Genomic DNA, 22564 nt, shown 5'->3' with positions numbered 1-22564 from the left:
GGTAGAGTAAATTCACTGATACTTGAGCCTCAAAATGTTGAACCAGAAAGAAAGGAAGAACTACTGGGTGGACAGAAGTACAGGAAGAACTATTGAGAGAGCCAGTTTGGTGTAGTGGTTAAGAGCACGGGACTCTAATCTGGAGAGCCGGGTTTGATTCCCCACTCCTCCACTTGAAGCCGGCTGGGTGACCTTGGGCTAGTCACAGCTCTCTGGAGCTCTCTCAGCCCCACCCACCCCACAGGAAGTTTTGTTGTGGGGATAATGATAACATACTTTGTAAACCGCTCTGAGTGGGTGTTAAGTTATCTTGAAGGGCGGTATATAAATCTAATGTTATTATTATCATTATAGAGTGGAAGAGAAGACGTGTGCTTTTGTTAGTGGATGGGTTTTGTGACACCATACTGATCTCATGATTCTTTCTGTCTGATGTGTGGGTATGTGGAGGACATCACAGATATCAAAACAGAACTTTGCAAGGCTCACTTGCAATCAACCACATATCCAGTCTGAAGGGAAAAAATGAACATCTCAGGAATCTGTTTAACTTGGTTCTCGCTTATATAAAATATAATGACAAGCACATCTGATTTTAACATGCAGTTTAAGAGCTTAGAACATTATTCTAATACCTCCTCTGTATTTGGTTTGCATTCTTTAGAGTAAAGTAATTGTATATCCTAAAATTGCTCCTATTGTGCAGCCTACCTGGAGATAACTTCCATAAGAGATGACAGCCATACACACTGTCATTTATGAAAATGTAACATTTCCCAAGTAAAATAATATGTTATGCATGAATGGCTCTAATTTCCTGGGAGATCCTTTGGTCACTTTCTATGAAATTCTGGGAGGAAAAATCACAGTAAATCAATTCAAAGCTGCAGTTGTAGATGGTATTTGCCACCTTCTAAGCTAACACTCCTTTCAACATCATGTTTAACCAATGGTAGGCCTGTATTCACATTATTCCAGACAGATGAAGCATATAAATATATAGCTACTTTTTAATTCTTAGTATGGAAGTCACTCGACTTATTGAGAGAACTTCCTGAAATATATCTACTTACATTAAAACTGAGTTTTGAAGTAAAATTCTTTCATATGTAAAACCAGGGCTTTGTTTAGAGATGACAAAGTAAGCATCTAAAAGAGAAATTACCCAGTAACCTTACAGCAGGAAGTATTTGCACATAAACATACATGTCTCCAGAGGGGATGAAAGGAAAAGATGTCTTAAAAATTATGGTGATTTAATTTTATTTTGCCCAAGAATGACATTCTCCTGAGTATTTGTGAAAATGAAGATGAATATGCAGGGATCCATTTGGTTGATTTTGCGCCAGATGGCCAGTTGCAGAAGCTGAACTGATTGATTCATTTTTGCCATCTCGCATGCTGGCATTCACCAGAGTTCACATCATTCAAGCATTAACATTTTGGTGGTTTTTCACTTTTTAAGGATGACCTCTGCTTTTCTAATTATCTCCTTCCCCAGTTTCCTTAATCCTCAAGATAATAACTAATTTACTAAACAAACTGTACCCCCTAACATAATAGAGATCTAACAAGAGCACTAGAGAGCAATTCTAAGCATGTCTACTCTGGCTCCTGCTCAGGTCTATTCAGTGGGGCTTACTCTTAGGAAAGTGTTCTTAGAATGGCATTGTTACTACTGAAATACAAGGAGGAAAAAAATACAAGACACATAAATTAACCACAGGAGGGCTACTCAGAAGTAAGTAACAATTTATTCAACGAGGCTTAGTCCCAGGAAAGTAATTTTAGGATTGCAGACATTCCACATGGCTGATAAAGCTTTTGGTGAGTAAGAATAGCTCAATGTCAGTTAAGTACACGTATATGTGAAGACACCTCACACCTTGTCAAACAATTGTTAAACAATTTCAAAATTTCCAGGTGACAGATGGGCTACCCAGCAGGCATTACTGTGGCACTATTTTCTTTCGATGTGGGAAGGATCTGTGGAGGCAGTTCCCCGGTAGATTAAGTCCACAGATGATTGTTCCGCCTTAGAGCCCAGGAAAGAGCTTTAAAGAACTTAGCAAAGGTGACACGAAACAGAGGCTGAAAAAGAAACTCTCATGGTTCTATAAGAACTATTCGTAGCAATTTGAAAATAATAGTAACAATGTTTTTCAGTTACATGTTTAATTTTTAAGTATTATGTCCATGATCTGTGGATGTGAATAATGCACACATAAATAGTAGCCATGCATTACTTTGCCAAACCTCAACACCCCCAGCTGAAAGTATACTTGTGAAGCTTGATGGATTCAGCTGCTATTAGAGGAAATTTCTGGGAAAATCTGGGTGTCTTTTGTAAATTTGCCAAGAGAGCAGCTGTGGATTGCAGCCTATGGCCCAAGTCCAGAGGCTTCGAGAAACAAAGGGCTGTGTGCAAATTGGTGTATATCTGCCTTTTTATAATTACTTATTCAGTTGCATAAATAGCAAAAGGATAGGTCCCTGCCCCATGGAGCTTGCACAGTAACTGTTAACAGTACAGGAAGTAACAGCATTGATTTCAAGCTGGGATGGTCAGATATGAATGGCAATCATAAACTATAAACTTTTAAAATACCAGCATTTGGATAGTGCTCTCTTAATTATGTCAAGTGTTATTTCTGGGGTGGAGGAGATGTTCCCGTAAAATTTCCATAAATAGAACTTGTTTGCTATGACTATGATATCCATTATAGCCAATTGAATCTTGGCGGAGGCAAGCTGGTTAACCAGGTGTGGTGACCCTTTAGATGGCCTACCTGTCAGAGGCTGCAGCATTTCTGTGGGCCCAAAGACCTCTCTTCAAGGAATAAAATCAAGAAGAGTCCAGTAGCACCTTTAAGACTAACCAATTTTATTGCAGCATAAGCTTTCGAGAATCAAGTTCTCTTCGTCAGATGCATGATACAAACTGGTCAAATACAGAAGAGGAGGGGGGAGAGGGGAGAGAAGGAGAGGAGGGACAAGATGCAATTAGGGGGGAGGCAACCAAAACATTCCTTTGCTAGTAAATGTAAACATCTCCTTTTGGTGTGTAGTCAGTTTGCCGTGTTAGTTTGCAGCAGTAAAAGCATCCAATTTCTATGTAGTATAAGCTCTCGATAACCACAGCTCTCCCTGCCAGATGCATCTGACAAAGAGAACTGTGGTCCCCGAAAGCCCACACCAGGCGTCACTGGGCTCCCCCAGACCACGCCGCTGTAAAGGAAATCTGTTACCTGTGATAATATGATAACCATTCATAGTCTCTATTCAGTCCCAGCTTGACAGCGTCAAATTTGCATATGAATTCCAATTCAGCAGCCTCCCGTTGGATTTTGTTTTTGAAAGGTTTCTGTTGAACCACAGCGACCTTTAAGTCTTTGGTGGAATGTCCTGGTAGATTGAAGTGTTTTCCCACTGGTTTTTGGACGTTTCCATTTCTAATGTCAGATTTGTGTCCATTTATTCTTTTGCGTAGAGGTTGGCTGGTTTGTCCAATGTACAGAGCAGAAGGACATTGTTGGCACATGAGGGCATATATCAGATTGGAGGATGAGCAGCTGTAAGATGCTGCAATAAAATTGGTTAGTCTTAAAGGTGCTACTGGACTCTTTTTGATTTTGCTACTACAGATTAACACGGCTAACTCCTCTGGATCTTCAAGGAATGTGACTTTCACATGTAGAGTTACCAATATCCAGGAGGAGCCTGGAATTTGCTCAGAATTACAACTGACATCCAGACTACAAAGATCCATTATCCTAGAGGAAATGGCAGCTTTGGAGGGTAGACTCTATGGCATCATATCCCCAGTGAGCTCCCTCTGTCTCCCAAGTATGCCCTCTTCAGGCATGGACTCCAAATCTCCAGCATTTTCTCAAGTTGGTGTTAGCAACCTACTCCCATGGCCGCCTGAAATGCCCACTGAAATCCAGGATTCCTGAGAGGATTCCAGAGCAGGATAGAATTTCAGGTTGTTTCCAAGAAAAACTCCCCAGATATTTATAATCATTAGCTTCAGCAAACATAGTTCCAGATTTCCAAGGGTATTGGGTAGCATTTAATTGCTAAAAAGAAAGATGTTGAGGCTCAAACCTATAAAGGAATCCTACCTACCATCTATCCTACCCTAAAAACACAGGGAAAGACTGACAGTGAAAAAAAAGACTTTCTGTACATGTTCAGAGGTGCTGGTATTTATTATATTGTTGTGAGATCCCACCCTAGGTGGGTATGCTGGCCAGCAGGGCAAGACAAGAGGGGTCCACTGGAAATGGAGAAAAGAGGCCCTTGAGAAGAAGCAGGGGACAGTGCTGGGCTTGACTCAGTGTCATGAGGACAACCGAGCCCTTCCCAGGGGGTCCCCTCAAGGCTGCTGGGGGGTGGGTGGGAAGTGTATGGACATTTGCATATGCCTTGGACTTATCAGTGGCCATCCTCCTAAATTAGAAGGTCTTGCTGTACCACTGTTGCTGTATGCGGATGATACAACCATCTTATCACGTACAAGAGTTTATAAAGATATTTGGATGCCTTTTATGATTATTGTCAACTCTTTATCTATTAATTACACCAAATCAAAAGTTGTTGTTTTCTCAAAAAGCTGGTGCCCACAGAAATGGTCGATTGGTAACTTTCTAATTGAGCACACCAAAAGTTTTAAATATTTGGGCATTACATTTAATTACCATCTTAGCTGGGTGTTACATTGCGAGAGGTCAATAAAGTTGGCTAAGTGCACAGCTAGCTTCCCAAATTAAACAATTTTATTTCTGTAGGGGTAACCAATGTGTTCCAGCAGCTATAAAAGTTTTTAAAGCAAAAATCTTAGCTCAAATCATCAATGGTATTCCTATATGGATTTTAGCTTTTAACAGAAAGGTGGAGGATATTCAAGCAATATTTTTAGGCAATTTTTGGGCGCCCCAAATTGTGTTTCTTACTTAGCTTTGTGTGCTGAATTGGGTCAATCTTTGATTGAGACAAGGGCATGGATTACTACTTTTAAATTCTGGCTCAAAATTTATTTTAGAGCTGTGCCTTTTAGTCTATTAACCTATTTGAAAAGGGATCAATATTCCTGGGTGTGGTCAGCGGGCATACTGAATAAACGTAAGCATATCGGACTAGCAGTGGATGACTTATTTATGTCTGATGAGGCCTATATCCTTAATTGTGTTAAGCAGAGTTTACTAGATTGGGAGCAACAGAAGTTATTTCCAGCCCAACCTTTTGTTTGTTCCTCAGCTGCGTTAGGATTGACCATGTATGTTGACAGAATTCCATAGTACTTTTATGATCTTGAGACCCTGGGCTGTTATAGGGCCTTTATGTTGGCCAGACTAAATGCCTTCCCCTCCAGTGTCCTTCAGGGGAGATACCAGTGAGTCCCCTTTTCAGAAAGACACTGTTTGTGCGGCAGCAACCGCCCAGATACTATCCAGCATATAATGTTGGAATGCCATTTATATGATAAGTTATGAAGAATGTTGTTTGAGAGGTTGCCAATATATATTGAACTCCAGAACAATTTATCCTTTTGTCGTTTTCTGTTGAAGGTTTCTAGAGTGGTTGCAGAGTTTTTAGTGGGTGTGCTTAAGATTCATACAAGCTTTGTATAAATATATTGTCTTCTGATATTTTATGTAATTTTATACTGACTTGTTTGCTGTCTCAGATTCTTGTATGCCATTAAAGGTATTTGATTGATGGATGGATGGATGGATGTACAGGCATTTGTAAAGAAGAACTACCAGGTTGCTCCATACCCAAAGAGGCCAGGATCCAGATGCTGGACTGCTCCATGGAAGCAATGGGATGGCCTTACTCAGGTGTTCCACCAGCCATCTGGCTCCCCATGGGTAGAGGCAGATGGGAGTGGCCACTGGGGTCATGGGCTGGTCTGTCCAGGGGAGCAAGTGTGAATGCTGTGGAGCAGCCAGGAAAGGTGGCCTGAGGGGAGAGAAACTGAGGTAGGACTAGCCCTTAAAGATGCAAGGGAGATGCAGGGGAAGCCAGAGAGGGAAATGGCAAAGGAAAAGAAGGTGTCAGCTTGGGACAGACTTCAGAAGGAGTAGCTGGCGTGTCAAGGCAAGGTAATCTGAGCCTGGCAAAATTGTAACTGCCACCCAATTGAAGAAGAAGTTGCAAGTGATTTCCTGGCTGTTGTGACTCTATTGCCCAATGGAGGGGGAATTCAACATCACTTTCCTGCCCCCGTCCCCCCTGATGTCCTTACAATAATATTAGAAGGGTCATGTTCATTCATTTGTTTACTTAAAATATGTTATTTATTTAGTTGGCTTAGCTAAGGACAAGAGGTAGCAATACATGGTCAAGTCCACTGGCTAAAATGGGATGTATATGATGGAACAGATGTGATCAAAAATATTATTGGCATGGTTATTTGTTTTTATTTTTTTCAAGCAAGCAGTAGCTCTGCTTTCCTGCTTCTTTGGTGATAAGGGAATGGATGAGTAGCTTCTTTCTTGCTCAGGATACAGCAGGATGGGAGACAAATCCCAATAACTTGTAATGTTCACTTAGAAAGTAACCAAGAAAAATCATTAACCTTAAAAGGGCCAATTCAAATGAAATGTCCTTTGAACTTAATTAAGGAACAAAACCAACCACATCTGAATATTATTGTTGGAGGTGTTGTGGTGATTGTAGCCACACTCTGCTTTTGTTTTCATTTCTCTACACTAGCTTTAAGTCTGTTTTCCTGGTATGACCAGGGATCTGGAAGGGGCAGAAAGGGGAAACAGTTAAAGTTCACAAGATACCTATCTGTAGGTAAACTGGCCATACAGAATAGTAGCCCATTTTCATACTACTTGGTGTCATTCTTGATTTGTGCTTCTTTATGCAGCATTTCCTTCAATCATGCTGCCACTGCATTGGCTCAGAAAGGGCTCCAATTCTAAACAACCTGGGCACTGCTTTGCATGAGCCATATCAGTCCTGTGGGAGAGCTTGAAGATACCAGAGTGTATCAAATAGTAGTATGGGGTGGGGGGAGGCAGAGGCTTTTCAGTCCAAATGTACTTTCTGCCCCCAGAAGCCAGTTGCATGCCTGACACTCTGGAGCAAGGGCATTCTTCTTTATACATGGCAGGCTACGATGTCTCTAGAGTGGCTAGCCAAAGAACAAGAGGCTGGTCTTGCTGTGCTCAATTCACTTGTTTTGCAGAACAGAGGCTAGTAGGCTTCCACTCTCCCAAAAGAATAAATGTTGATGCCCCCCCACACTTGCCCCCACCCTCACTGTTCACTCATATTAGGATCTAGGCAGTGGCAATGGGGGGGAGGGGGGAGGCCTCATTCCCATGCCTTTGTGCTCACAGCCCGCAGTGGAGAACTTCAGTGTTGTATAAAATTAGAGTCTTTTCTTCTACCTGTCCAGATTTCCTGGGGCAACGGGTACAATTCATAGGAATCCCATCCCATTTGAGGGAAGGGGGTGTTACAGATGGAAGTGTGTCTGCCACTGAAATAAATACAAATGTATCTGATTATAGTAACATCCCTGAGTGCTGACCTGGATAGTCCAAGCAAGCCTGATCTCATCAGATTTCAGAAATTAAGCAGGGTTGACCCTAGTTAGTATTTGGAAGGGAGATGTTTAAAGAAGACCAGGGTTGTTATTGCAGAGGCAGGCAATGGCAAGCCACCTCTGTTAGTCTCTTGCCTTGGAAACCCAGCAGACGGTTGCCATAACTCAGCTATGACTTGATGGTGCTTTTCTCCACCACCAACATCCTTGAATGTGTGACATAAAAAATTGAAGCTTTTTTAAAACAAATGAGCCAAATATGAATATAATGTCTGTGCTTGTCCATATGTTTTACCACTACCTGTTCCATAATGTTTAAGTAGATATCCTCTTCTGTTCCTTATTGCATACTATTTAAAGATGCATATTGAAAAAGATGCTGTGGTTTTTAAAATGTTTATATGATAATTTGTTGCTTAGAATTTAATGTGTGTGTGAGAGAGAGTTTCAAGGGACTGGGGAATAGAAATATCCTTATGTTTTAAGTTCACAATCATATAAGATACTAGACTGCCAATTAAGGTCCACTTAGCAGGTTGTGTGATGATGGTACAATAAATTTATCACAGAAGAATTAAAGGAATTTTTCACTGGGATTTAACTTCAAACTCTAGCAAAAAGGCATTAAAGAGACAAGACAGAAATGTGATGCTACATTTCCAGTTTTCTGATGTTGACTATTGGCACATTTATTCAAGGAAGAAAACATTTAATTAAACAATCTAATTGAAAATATATAGCACAGTTGTACTAAGTCTGACAGTGAAAGTGTTCTTCAATTTCAATAAACAGTTTGTTAATATAAACAAATTTTTATGAAGAATTCTTTGTGTATCTTTCCTACAGTCCAACCTGCATTCGTAGGTTAAATAGAGCAGTCACACTACAGGACTGAAATGGATTTTTTAAAAAGTGAACCTACAGTACTTTATTGACCTAGGTCCGTACATTAACTTGATCTGATCCTCTAATTACTCTGAACAGAATAAGGCTTACAGTCCTCTTTAATACAGTCCCCCATGCCTTTTACTCTATAAAGAGGTTTTCTATTCCTATGGCCCCTTCATTTCAGATATACATATTTGTCACAAGAAACAGTATGTGTGTACAGGAGAAAAAGCTAACTAATGTGCAGTGAAATCCTAAACAGAGTTTCAATGGGATCAGGGTGGAATAACTCTGTTTAGGATTTCACTGATGGTATCTTGTGTCAGTTTGTGTGTTTGCATATGAACAAGGAACAAAGTGAGAACCAAACCTTTAAAAATAATCCTTAGTTTTTTCAAAAAATTAAAAGCCTATGAGAATTAAAACATTTAATTTTAGAATGGCTTCTTTTCTTCCTCCTTACTAGATGTTTCATGGATAAATTAGTTTTTTTAAAATATAATCTGACTGTTTCCCCATATAATTTCTAGAATTTCTGCATGGAATTTCAACCTCATCAGAAGAATATGTAGATATGACCAAATATGTGAATGATGCAATGACTATCATTAATAATTTGGGGGTTCTCTGATTTCTATAATACTACTGCAGCCTACTGATAAGGTCCTTTAGGAAAATAAAGCTAAGAAGGAACATTAATAATTATAGTTTGGTGTAATTGAGAACTGTATACAATCATGAGATTCTCTACAATGAGATGAAGAAGAGTGGGACCCCAGCTTATAAAAATGAAGAAATGATTTGTTTTAGGGTAGGATTTGATCCTGGGCTGTCCTTGGTTTCAATTTCACAATTAATTTTTGTCTATAAAAATTCCCATGGGGGAAGATTCCTGTTAAGATCATGCCCTAAAAATTAATGTCTTTGAATAATTTTTATTTTATTTTAACCAATGATTAATTATACATGCAGTTTTGTTTTGTTTCATGCAGAAAATACATATCTAAAGTGTGTATACACATACACACAAACACACAAATATACATACTTTGGACTGTTTTTAAAATTTTTCTATTTTTTCTAAATATTTTCTATAAACCAAACTTTTCTTCAGAGACAAGGAAGATGCTGCTATTGGACAGTTTTTGTTCCTTCCAGTGACTCCATTTGTACCATTCAGGGCAGTCTGCAATGATGGCTACTTTTAGACTGGAAGATGAAGAAGGATCTATGCTGCCCATACAAACGCTACTTTGTGCAACTTGGGAAACTGCAATATTAGCTGCACAATTTTTAGCAGAGTTATACCCTTCTACCTCAACTGATGCCAGTGCCTTTAGAAGAATATAATTCTGTTTATGATTGCACTGTCAAGTACAGTCTTGGATTCTATGCATCCATCTGTGGTTATATGTTTTTAAAAATCAGATTTCAGATGAGTGACCCATGCATACCAATCTGACTTTTGGAAAATTCATTATGCTAAAAGGATTGTACACCAGCTTTGTATACAAATTGTTGCTAACTAAAGATATATACTGCTAATTCTGTAGCATCACAATATTTATAGCATAATCTTAAAGCCTTATCTACTGCATGTTCTCTCCATTTTTTCTTGTGGGACGCAACTGGACAGTTGAATAAAATAATGATGATGAATATAGAGTACCATGAATATAGAATATAGAGATTCATGAGCTTTCTGCAACACTTCTACACCCCACCATTTGCAATTGATGTTGAATCTATGCCCAGGTAAGTTTCCTTGTAATGTTTGTATATTACTTATTATATCATTTTAAAGCAGATTGCATTTAGAAATGGGATTTGCAATAATTACATCTGATAATTGTTTCATGGCATCTTCTTTCTGAGGAACCCAATGCAGGAAGGGGAGGGAAGATAAGAAGCAGCTGGTTTGATATGCGGGTTGTATTTCCTCTCTTCATACGCCTTTTCAGCCCTTTTTTTCACATTCTTACTACTATTACAGTACACACGTCATTTTTTTCTTAACCACAAGTTCCTATAAAAGCTTTTAAAAGCTGCCTCCCATCTGATTAAGGCTTCTGATATACACATTTTGATGGGATTTGGTCAGTGTCCCACCAGTACCTCTCCTTCTGACTTAATTTGACTGGACTGCATAGTTAGGGACATTTCCTTGAATAAGAGAGAGAGCATTGTGGTCATTAAGCCTACAAAGGATTTCATTTGTGTAATTTGAAAGGGCAACAATGACAAGAGTGTGAAACAGTTTTTACGAGGAAAGGCTACCAAGAGGTTGGCATATCTTTAGCCTTATAATTGGCTACAGCAAGGTGCCTGTCCCTTCCCCCAGTCTAGTCACTGCAAAGATTGCCTAATGAAGTCTCCATTAAGCATTTGGCTGGCTTGGGCTGCAGAGCTTTTCAGGTAGCTCTGATGCCTAGAGAAGGTGTGGCATCCTTGCTCATTTGAATCATCTGATAATTCCCTATGTTAGTAGAGGGTTTGTGTCGTGTGTAGACAAGTTGGAAGCAAAAACTGGAAAAGGAAGAGGATAGGAGGGGCTCCTGACAGATGAAGAGGGGGTACCCAAAGTATGCATAAAAATCCTGCATTGGGGTGGAACCCTATATCTCCACTCAGTCCTAAATGGATTGCAGCATGGATTGGAAGTTGCTTCCAAAGCAGAACAGAATGCTCATTTTCATGTGTTTGCTGAAGTTTGGCAACAGAGTAGCATGCAAGTGATCTGGTGTGTGCAAGTGAGCTAGTACAAGGTGGGTGGACTGCCCTTCAATCTGGGGCCCAAGGATATGCACAGCACATGAGCTGGAAAGACCCCGTGGTGATGAAAGGACTGCAGGAATTTGTTTGTTTGTTTATTTCTTGTTCATTTAATACTCCACCTTTCTCCTCAATGAGAAACCAAAGAAGCTTACATAGTTCTCCTCTCCTCCACTTCTTCCTCACAATAACCCTGTGATAGATCAAGATGGGTAGCCATGTTTTTCTGTAGCAGTAGAAAAGAGCAAGAGTCCAGTAGCACCTATAAGACTAACAAAAATTGTGGTAGTGTATGAGCTTTCATGATACCTGAGTCTGAAGAAGTGAGCTCTGGCTCACGAAAGCTCATACCCCACCACAAATTTTGTTAGTCTTATAGGTGCTACTGGTCTCTTGCTCTTTTCTACAATAACCCTGTGAGATAGGTTAAGCTGACAGTATGTGATGGCCCAAGGTCATACAGCAAGCCTCCATCACAGAGCAGAGATTTAAACCTGGGTCTCTCAGATGCTAGTCCTCCCTTCTAACCACTGCATCATACTGTCTCTAGATGAGAAGGAATTGCCTGAAGATAAACTACTTCTTTGGAGGCTAATTCCCCCCACCCTTCCTTCAACCATGATGTTTTCCCACAGATCTTCTCTTCTAGATTCTTTGATTTGCAAATGCTGCCCAGTCTTTATTTCTATAGTCTTCAAAATCTAGCCACTTATACTCACCATTTCATAGATGGGGAACTGCAAGTGAAAACTGGTTAACACAATTAGCAGAATCAAAATGGCAAAGAATTTCTCGGATTGCCTCACTCTGAGAGCTAAACTACATGAGATGACTTACGCAAGTTTGTGTGAGTGTTTAGAAGAATGTGCACTCCAACGTGCCTGTGTTGACTTTTCCCCAAGCTGAGCACGTGTCCTGTAACATCAGTCCAGGCACGTGTCCTGTAACTTTGTGTAGCTGCATTTGCAAGCATCCATGGGCCTACTCAGTGAGTCACTGGTGCAGAGTGCCAATTTTGGTTGACATGGGGGGAGACGAGGGATGGTATCCCATGATGAACCTTCTCTTTGTGTATGCTTAAGTCTTCCTCAGAAGTACAGTGCAAATTTGGTAAAATTTGGCTATTATTTCCAATGGGAAATGCAATTAGGGGCTTTCTGGGCACCTGGGGGGCATTTTTGGACAAAATTGTACCAAATTTTCTGGGCTCCTACTCCTAACTGTCCTCTAATGACCCCCCAGCTTTCATGAAGATCGGACTTTGGTGTCCCCATCCACCTCCAATCTCCATTATTACCTATATGGAAAGCTATGGGGCTATCTAGGGGATGGGAATGGCAATTTGCAAAATAAATCTACAGGGGACATACTCCTGACTATCCTTTAAAGACTCCCCAGACAGGGCCAGCATGCCCATTGAGGCCAGGTAGGTGGTTGCCACGAGCGCTGGGGCACCAGAGGGAGTGCTGGAGGAGGCACTGGGGGTGGGGGCACATACCATGGAGCTGATGGTGGCAGTGCTGGAGGCTGAGCGGGAGGGATGGGAAGCCACTGCTGCTGCAACCTCCCAGCCCTCCTGCCTCACCCCACCCCACGCCACCACTGCTGCCACCAGCACATGCCCCTGGCTGGGCGCAGCAGATGCGAGCCAGGCACACCAGGCGTCTGGGGCAGTGCAGGGCAACTGAGTGGGAGAGCTGGGAGGCCACCTGTGTGCTGTCCCAGCCACCCACTGCAGCAATGGGGCTGGCTCACAGTGCATACTTGCATGATGACATCACACATGATGTCATCAAGCAGTGTGGTGCATGTGCGCCTGGCTGCGGGCGCTGGAAACCCTGGTGTTGCCCCTGTCCCTGTCATGAATATTGCACCCCAGTGGGCCATTATATGGCCCCCAAAGAAGGTGCTCCCAGCCACCTCCAATCTCCATTATTCCCTACGGGGAAAACTAGGGGAGCTATCTAGGGGATATGGCTCTACAAAGAAGGTGCCCCCAGCCACCCCATTTGTTTCTATTGTGGGGAAAAACTGACTCCCACTGCAGAAACACATGGATCATGGCTGCCATGGATCCACAGGCACAATCTCTATTACAATCTACACACCAGACAGCCCAACAGAAGCTCCCCTCAACCCCCACTGCCCCCTGAGCAGGCTGACAAGCCATTCTCCATTGTTCCCTATGAGGACCAACATCACACCAGAGAATCACCCAAACCAAACTAATGCAAGGGGAACACTTCAAATAAATAAGAGAAAATTAGAATAGTAATTTTAAGGTTACTAAACAATAGCTCAGCTTATCTTTCTAGATCTATTTTGACATTAGCAAATGCTTATTTTTAAGAACTTTTTTTCTTCCCAAGGCTATCTAGACTTTTTGCTTTGCACTTTTGTAGCATGTGGAATAACATGGTATCATAGAATCGTAGGATTGGAAGGGACCTCCAGGGTCAACATGTTTATTTTAAATGCTCAAGGCTCTATCCAGCCAAGTTAAGCTCTTTTAGTCATTGGTTTCAGTGTGTTGCATCTTTTCTGTTGAAATAAATTGGACTGAAAATTGTTATGTTGTAGGAAGCTGGGATTGTTCAATACTTTGCTCAGACTTGTTTAACTGTATTTCCAGTTGCAAGACTGCCTCCCCACCCCTTGCTTCAGTTTGGTTTGTGTGATTCTTTGGTGTGATGTTGGTCCTCAGTTTGGTTCTGTTGGACTGTCTGGTGTGCAGATTGTAATTGAGAGTGTGCCTGTGGCCATAGCAGCCATGATCCAATGGCAGCCATGAGGACAGTTAGGAGTAAGTCCCCTGAAAATTTGGTGGATGTTGCTTGCAAATGCCATCCCAGCCCCCTAGATAGCTCCCCTAGATTTCCTCATAGGGAATAATGGAATTTGAAGGTGGCTGGGGGCATCTTCTTTGGGGGGGGGAATATAATGGCCTCTGAAGTCCAATCTTCATGAAACTTTGGGAGTCTTTAGAGGACAGTTAGGAGTAGGTCCCCAGCAAATTTGGTAAAATTTAGTCCAAAAATGGTCCCCTAAGTCCTCAGAAAGCCCTGAACTGTATTTCCCTTTGGAAACAATGGCCACATTTTACTGAATTCTCTCTGTACTGCAGAGGAAGATTTGAGCATGTGCAAAAAGAAGGTGCATCATGGGATACCATCCCTCATCTCGAAGGAAGACGAAGGAAATCCATGCCAGTCCATACACAGAATTGACTGCTGTGTGGTTGAAGTGTACGAGTGAACAGAAAAGTAACAGGGGAAACACATATAAGTGCAATCACGTGCTCCACACACGTAATTCATCTTATGTAGTTCAGTTCTGCTTCCTGTTTGAATATTCCTCCTAAAATACCTCCTCCCTGTTCATAGCATGTCAGGTAGAAAGATATACTGAGCCCTTCTCCCAGCATGCTAACTTTTGAAGTGTAGTAAATATTATTAATAGGGAAACACTCAAACAGACATGTTCCTCCACCCCAACCTTAAATGATACAGTCTAGGAAAAGCTTCACACTTGATTTTGCTGACAGTGCCCTGTTCAGTTACACAAGTCCATGGAAAGTTTGAGTGCAAAACCAGTATCCCAGATTCAGTAATCATTATTACTTCTGTGATTAGTTCCTTCTTAATTACTAGTTGTCCCACAAACTAGGAGGAAGGCAAATCACACTCTTTACTTATTCTGAAATCATGTGTCATGCACATCAAAAAGTTTTGCTGTGGCTTTCTACAGTAACCTTGAGAAGGCTACCATTTTAATGGCTTTAACACTGCCCAGCTAATTTTTCTTCCAGATCAATGATTTCCCCCTAATTCAGTACTGTGTAATGGATGCTAAAAATGAATGAATCAACATAATAAAATTAAACAAGGGTTGGATGTGATACCAGGAGAAATGGCAGCAAAGGGAGAAACCTCAAATATTTATTTATTTAGTTATTCATGCAAGCATGCAATTTATTTTTCTTTCTATTTATTTATTTCTATTTATTTATTATGCTATTTATTTTTCTTTCTAATTGAACTCAAGGTAGATTACATAGCATAAGTCAAGTACAACCAACAAGAAGGGCATCCAATAAACAGTGCAGTAGGGTTTTGATTGCTCAAATCTGAAATAACAACAACAACAACATTAGATTTATATACCGCCCTTCAGGATGACTTAACACCCACTCAGAGTGGTTTACAAAGTATGCCATTATTATCCCCACAACAAAACACCCTGTGAGGTGGGTGGGGCTGAGAGAGCTCCAGAGAACTGTGACTAGCCCAAGGTCACCCAGCTGGCTTCAAGTGGAGGAGTGGGGAATCAAACCCGGTTCTCCAGATTAGAGTCCCACGCTCTTAACCACTACACCAAACAAGCAGAAAGCTGAAACAGGTCAAACGAACCTGAAAGAAAGTTCAATATAACATGTTAAAGGATGCATTAATTATACAGTAGGAGAATACTTACAGAAACAGAACACAGCAGTATACTTCACAGTCTATCCCTTTACCAATGCAACTGTCTGAACCATCATTACAGATGGCCCTATTACTTGTGCAGAAAAGCCCTCTTGAACTACTCAGCTTTGCATAGTTTCCGGAAAGCCAGGAAAGTGGGAGCCTTCCTAATCTTGTCAGGCAGGTAATTCCATAAGGTGGGAGCCAAAATACAGAATGTACATATACATACAGTTGCTAAGGTTGCCAGCCTCCAGGTGGGCTAAACAGCAAACGAAAGGCATTTCTGGTTAGGAAAAAAAACCCTCCAGGTGGGGGCTGGAGATATCCCAGAATAGCAAGTGATCTCCAGATGACAGAGATCAGTTCCCTTGAAGAAAATGGCTGATTTAGAGGGTGGACTTTGTGGCATTATAGGACACTGAGATTCCTCCTGTCCCCAAACCCCACCTTCCCTTTGGTTCCTCCACCCAATCTCAAGGAATTTCCCAACCCAGAGTTGGCAACCCTAGTAGTTGTTGATTTTGCCCATTTGCAGTGTGGCAGCTGCAGAAGGCCCTGGTCAAGTGAAAAAGAATAAAGATTTGGCTTCAGATTTGGATCAGTATTTATCATTCATGGTCTAAAGCCTAGTACAAGCATTCCAGGGGATGGCTAAAAGACAGCAAGTTTTTTAAAGCTAATAAATGCCTAGATAGGACATTTTCTGGGAATCTACCTTTGTTTCTATAACAGAAGGAAGCTAAGTACAGTCTGATATAAAGGATGGACATGATCCACAAATTCTGCTCTGCCACCTGATTCTTGGCCATGGGTACTGCCTTTATCACTGCACCCAAATATCTTGCTTCTAGGATCCATGCAATGTTTGCCATTGGTCTACAGGCTTGTAGGTGCTGGTTGGGAGCTATTGGCATTGCTTGGACCAATCGCAGTAGTCTTGGTGGGTATCAAAGGGATGAATATCACAGTAAGGTCAGCACAGTTTTTTTATTGGTCATGGGGCAGGGGCTCTTACCAGGTTTGTGTGTGCTCAAAGATGATAATGTAAGTACAAAGGATTTTGTTGACCACACACTTAAATGTGTACTTTAAGAGAGTACAAACTTTTGTTGATGTTTGAGACAGAAGAAGAACAAGTAAAAGAATGTATGATTAAATGGGCAAAAAATTGTAGACATGACATATTAATGGAGCAATGGGAAAATATGAGGACAAGGCGCTGAAATTTACATTAAGTTCTAGTATTAAGGAGAATTTCTATAAGATGGTGTATTGTTGGTATATGACTCCTGAAAAATTGGCTCGAATGTACAAGGATGCCTCAAATGTATGTTGGAAATGTGCTAAACAAGATGGCATGTTTTATCATATGTGATGGACATGTAAGAAAGCAAAGAGTTTCTGGTTGCAGATACAATCATCGATTCAGAAGATTCTGAAGATTAAAATCCAGTTGAAACCAGAGATTTTCTTGTTGGGAATGATGGCCAGCCAGTTGGAAAGAAGTTTTGGAACTTTGTTTGTTTTTATATTTGATCACTGCAGCAAGAGTATGAATTAACAAAAATGGAAAACTCCAACACTGCCCACAATCAAGGAATGGTGGATAAAAGTTTTGAAGTTTGTGTCAATGGCAAAACTTATTTCACTGATTACTACTTTTTTGGTTGAATGGAAACCGCTTACATACTTTTTACATGAAATAGATAATAATGACTTGATGATATCTGGATTTATGGATTAAGAAAATTGAATAATAGAAAAAAGAGGGCTATGTTTAACATAGAATAAGTGAGACTTTGAAAACAATATGTATTTGTTGTGGAGAAAATCGGAATTCAATTTGTAGTTTAGTGTTAGTCTTTTTCTTTTTTTATCTTTTTAAATTGTATTTTCCTTTAGTATTACTAGCTACTTGTCTTGGTTGTTATTTTATATTTATATGTATTGTTATAGTGTGTGTTTTTTTATAATGTTATGTTTTTTATCTTTTATGTTTACTGTTCATAGTTTAAATAAAAAATTCTTGAGACAAAGAGAGCCAGAGTGGTGTAGTGATTAGAGTGCTGAGTCTGGAAAACCCAGGTTCAAATCCCCACTCTGCCATGGAAACTTGGGGGGTGACCTTGGGCCAATTGCATACTCTCAGCTTAACCTATCTCACAGGGTTGTTGTGAGGATAAAGTAGAGAGATATTAAAATAGAGAATAAAATAGAATGAGGTAAGCTGCTTCGGATCCATTGGGGTGAAACGTGGGTATAAATAAAGTAAATAAATAAAGTTTGTTCTCTTTAAATTAGATATCAGAAACGACAGATATATTGAAACTTTGATTACATAATTTTTAAAAGACCATATTTTAAAAAAATATTGCCATTTTTAATGAGATAGAAATTCTTAAAATTTGAATGGAATGAATTTGGTAGAATTTATTCATATGAGATTTGTTTTGTATTGTCTGAAGCAACTGAATAAATCAAAAAGCTTTCAATGCTATGAAACTCACTGATCTCAGACAAAACCCTGCATTTCTGACCTTTGACAAGATATTCTCTCTCAGAATTTCTGATCTTTCAATGTATAGTGATGTGATATTAATTTGTACATGCAACAAAATAAATGATGCAGCTAGATAAAAGAAACAAAGGTATAGCTTAATGGTTATTTTATGCTTGAAGCTGCTGTTACTTTTTAGGTTGAGGACTTCCAATGTTCAGGAGTAAGTATCACTCATGAATAGCACTACAGAAGTCTGTTACCTATTTTTAGCTGGGAAGAGGATCTAATCAGAAGGGAAGGGAAAGAAGGTGCTTGGACAGGGTTCCTCTTTCCCAGAAGGGCACGATGGTTGTTGGATAAAGCTTTCTCAATATAGCTGTGTGTCTAAGTGTGTGTTGTATATGACTATACACAAATCATCTCACACTCACATGCTCTGAATATTCAGGCTGTACACTACCTTGAACATGCAGAAATGGCAACTGATATATGGAAATGGAAGGGGGGGGTGAGCTGCAGGTGAATCGTTCCTTGCTGGTTTCAGAGTACTTGTATAAAATGGCTGCCAAAAGGGAACAGAAAACTGTTTGAGAAAATAAACCTTAGGCTTATTAACATTTACCAAGGATGCAAACAAGATAAAAGGTAGGGAAAGGAAACAGAACCAGATGTCAGAGTGTTCCATCACTTTAAAGGTTTTTTTTTTTTAAAAATGTATTAATACAGCAATTGAAAATGTATAGGTTTAGTTCAAATCTCTCCAGAAAAAAATATTTTGCTTATTGGAGGGAAAAAACATTGTGATTTCTTCTGCACTAGTTATTAAAAGCAAATTGTTAATACTTTTGTTTATAATAATGAAAAAATTCCTTGCAATACTAAAGGTTGTAAGCTCTGTAGAAATTGTATTAAACCACTGATTATTGCATCTGATCTGCATGCTTCTATGCTACTTTTGTTATTGTTTGGAAATCACTTCGTATCTTACTCAGAAAGAACATTAAAATCTGCATCAATACAAGATTATTTTTCTTATCCCTGTACAAAACCACGATACACACAATGATTTTCTTAAATCGAGAAATCTGGAAATGGAAAAATAAATATTGTGGTTTATATTATATTGTTTTGTGTATGCATATTTTAAGATATTAAAATTGTTCCAATGCATGAGATTGCTTCTTGTAGGAAAAGAGAGTGGTGAAATCTATATTATTCTGAATTTAGCATATTGGCAATATTAAACTATTGTGTTTCATATATTAAGCTTAAGGATTTCCCTGTGTTCCAAATTCCTCCCCTTCCCCCAGACACAAAGGCACTAACTAAAATATTGTGGCGATTACAATATTCTCTTGCGTCACCAATACTATGCAAGTAAAATTTGGCATACTCCAGTTAGCAGTGATTTTCCCCATACTACTATTGCTATAAAAATCAGTTGCTATTTGAAAATAAGCAGCAAAATAATTAATATACATTTGGGACATTGAATTTGCTTTCAATCCATGGTGTTTATATATATATAACAGTTATATATATATAACACAACAGTAATTGTTCCTTGTGGTTGCAATAGGACTTGCCTGTGTAAGGTATTTGATAGTTCATACAATAAGATTTCTGGGTCATGTTCAAGTCTTTAGAATATGTTTAGTTGTAATTTTCGAAACGATAGTTTGTATTTCAAAACAATACTTTCATTGAATACAGAGAGGATAGTATAGTCAGGATAGCTGACTATAGGCTGCATATAGATTTCCTTGATTTGCTTTTTGGGGGGGATCTAAAATCCACATCTACATACAGAATGCCCTGTAGCAATTGATCCAGTTCTTGTTTCTGTTGACAAAGTCAGCATATAAGAGTGACAATCACTTTCCCCTCCTGATGATTTAGCTCTCAGAATGTTGTACATTAACATTCAGTTTAAAATTCATTGGTCATTTGCAAGACTCTTTTCTAGGGTATGTGGAACTTGCCAAGATGTCTTCTTCATCCTGAAAACACATAACTGCAGTCCTATGAACACGAAATCGGGAGGAAGATCTGCTGCATTTGTCTTATTCTAAAATAAATGAACTGGTCTGGTTGTACAAATAGTCAATATCTAATTTTAAAAAGCAGGGAAATACTCTTTCATCATGTTCCTTAAAGTACCTTTTTAAAAAAAAGGGTTTGATTTTTCTACAGGAATAAAATAATAATTTAGTATTATCTACCAGATTATTGTTGAGTTTTCATTTGAAATTTCAGAGAAAAACAGCAGATGTCTGACTTAATCTTCATGGGTATATCAGGAATCAAGAACCACAGATATGACCAGTCCTTGAATTTGGACATTTTTCAAGTGTGTCTGATAATCAACTAATCCTTTCCATTGAGTTCAGGATATTGTATTAGAAACATTCTTATCCAGTTATATATTTGAGATCAGATAGACAAGACTTTATGGTACTTATTGAATCATTACTATTTTGTAGCACACCCTGTTTTAGTTATTGATGCTAAGTTAGGGCAGCCTGTCGGTTCTGCTTTGGCTAGGAAAGGCTTTCATCCTGCATTATATCCTATATATAATATGATTCAAAGCTTTTGCAACTACAGATCATGCTGAACAATGTCAAATTGCCTGCATGCCAACTGGATACTATAACAACCCTCACATGTAACATATCTTAGCTACCTTAGTAAACACCACAACTGCCAAGCAGCTAACATAAACTGAAAGACTGGGAGCATGATAATGTAAGATAGACTGACAAAGTGGTTAATAGGATTTGTGTTTTATACTGCTACTTTCCCCATACAATTTTCTGTGCATGCTCTTTTATGCAGATAGAAGCAATTACCATTGCCATTCATGTAAGTGCAATGAAAGTTCAGGTTGCGTTGAAAAGCCAGTGGAGTTTTTGCCAATAAGTAAGATCACAAGATCTGCCTAAGTGCATTGGTGATGCTGATAGGGCTGGAAAATGAAGGGCAATACATTTACTGAAGCTTATCTTCTATAAAAGCTTCCTGGTGAATATATTATATTGACTATTGGGCTTCTTAAGCTATGTCTTTGGAAAACAGAAAATTCTGTACTCTAGGAAGTCTCTTTTGGGTTGCATCTTGTTTCCATTTCCTCCCTCTTCTTGGGTGTAGTTCTGTTTCCATTTCTTCTCAACTACCTTATGAGCATGGGGCTGGATCCTCTGTTCTGATAGTGGAGGCACTTTCTTCCTGAGCAAAGAACCTTCCCCTGATGCATAAAACTAAGAAGAGCCCCTTTCACTGTGGAAAGGTTTCTTGTGCCAGAGGATAGCGAAACAGGTCTATTGGACCCAACCCAATCCATTGACTAGAAATATTTGGTCTCTCTCAATAGTGATACACTTATCCCACTGGAGATCTCACTGCAACAACAAACATACATGTGGTGATCAAATCTGTTTGCAAAACCAAAATATATGGTTTGTTCTGATCACAATCTAGAAATGTTGGTTGAGGGGGGATGAAGCTGCTTACCCAGACAACATCATCTTTGAATTTCTTGTACTAGGCAATGAAGCATTATAAACATTTCACCTCTGTGTTCCTGCCAGCTAAGATGTTTTTTAAAAAATTGGTCTTTCAAAGACAGTGAAATATATTCAAAAGTCTTAAATTGAAAATAGACCATATTACAAGGAGAAGGAAGAATAAAATGTTTAAATCTGACATAAACGTAAGCAGGTAAATGACAGTGCAATCCTAAGAAGAATTACTCTAATTTTTGTATATATTTTTGTATATGAAGGATCATAAATATAAGAAGTACATCGATAAGTTTATTATTTATTTTATCACATTTCTAGACCGCCCTCCCAGTCGTGCTCAGTCAGACGGGTTTAGTCAATTACAAAAATAAATTGTTACTCCTAAATGTATATTCATTAATATCTGTTGATTTAATGATGGGACAACTTCTACATTTTATTTTCCATAGATAATATGAGGCAGAATAATTAAAATGAACTGTAGAAGGAATAGTGGGAAATGCCAAAATTTACTTCCCACATTTCAATGTTTTCCTTTTATTATTCCTTCCTTGGAAATTCTGCTTGGTGCAATTTTAGAACAATTTTTACTTCAGAAAAATATGGATTTTGGATGTATTACTCATGAAGCAATCAAACACGACAAAAGATATATTTTTGTTCAACTATTATTTTTACTTTTACAAATCTATAAAAGGACTTGATAGCATTTTTTCATGTAAGTATTTCCATCTTTTAAAATATTGGAGTTCAGTGTTATGCTTATGGAGAAATTCTAGATCTCATTAGAACCATTCTGTTCCCCATTCTACACTTTGTAGCTTTTGCTGAAAGGATCTACATGTAT

The sequence above is a fragment of the Eublepharis macularius genome, chromosome 7 (genome assembly GCF_028583425.1).
Source record: "Eublepharis macularius isolate TG4126 chromosome 7, MPM_Emac_v1.0, whole genome shotgun sequence".
Lineage (NCBI taxonomy): Eukaryota > Metazoa > Chordata > Lepidosauria > Squamata > Eublepharidae > Eublepharis > Eublepharis macularius.
Note: the sequence above shows the minus strand (reverse complement) of the source record.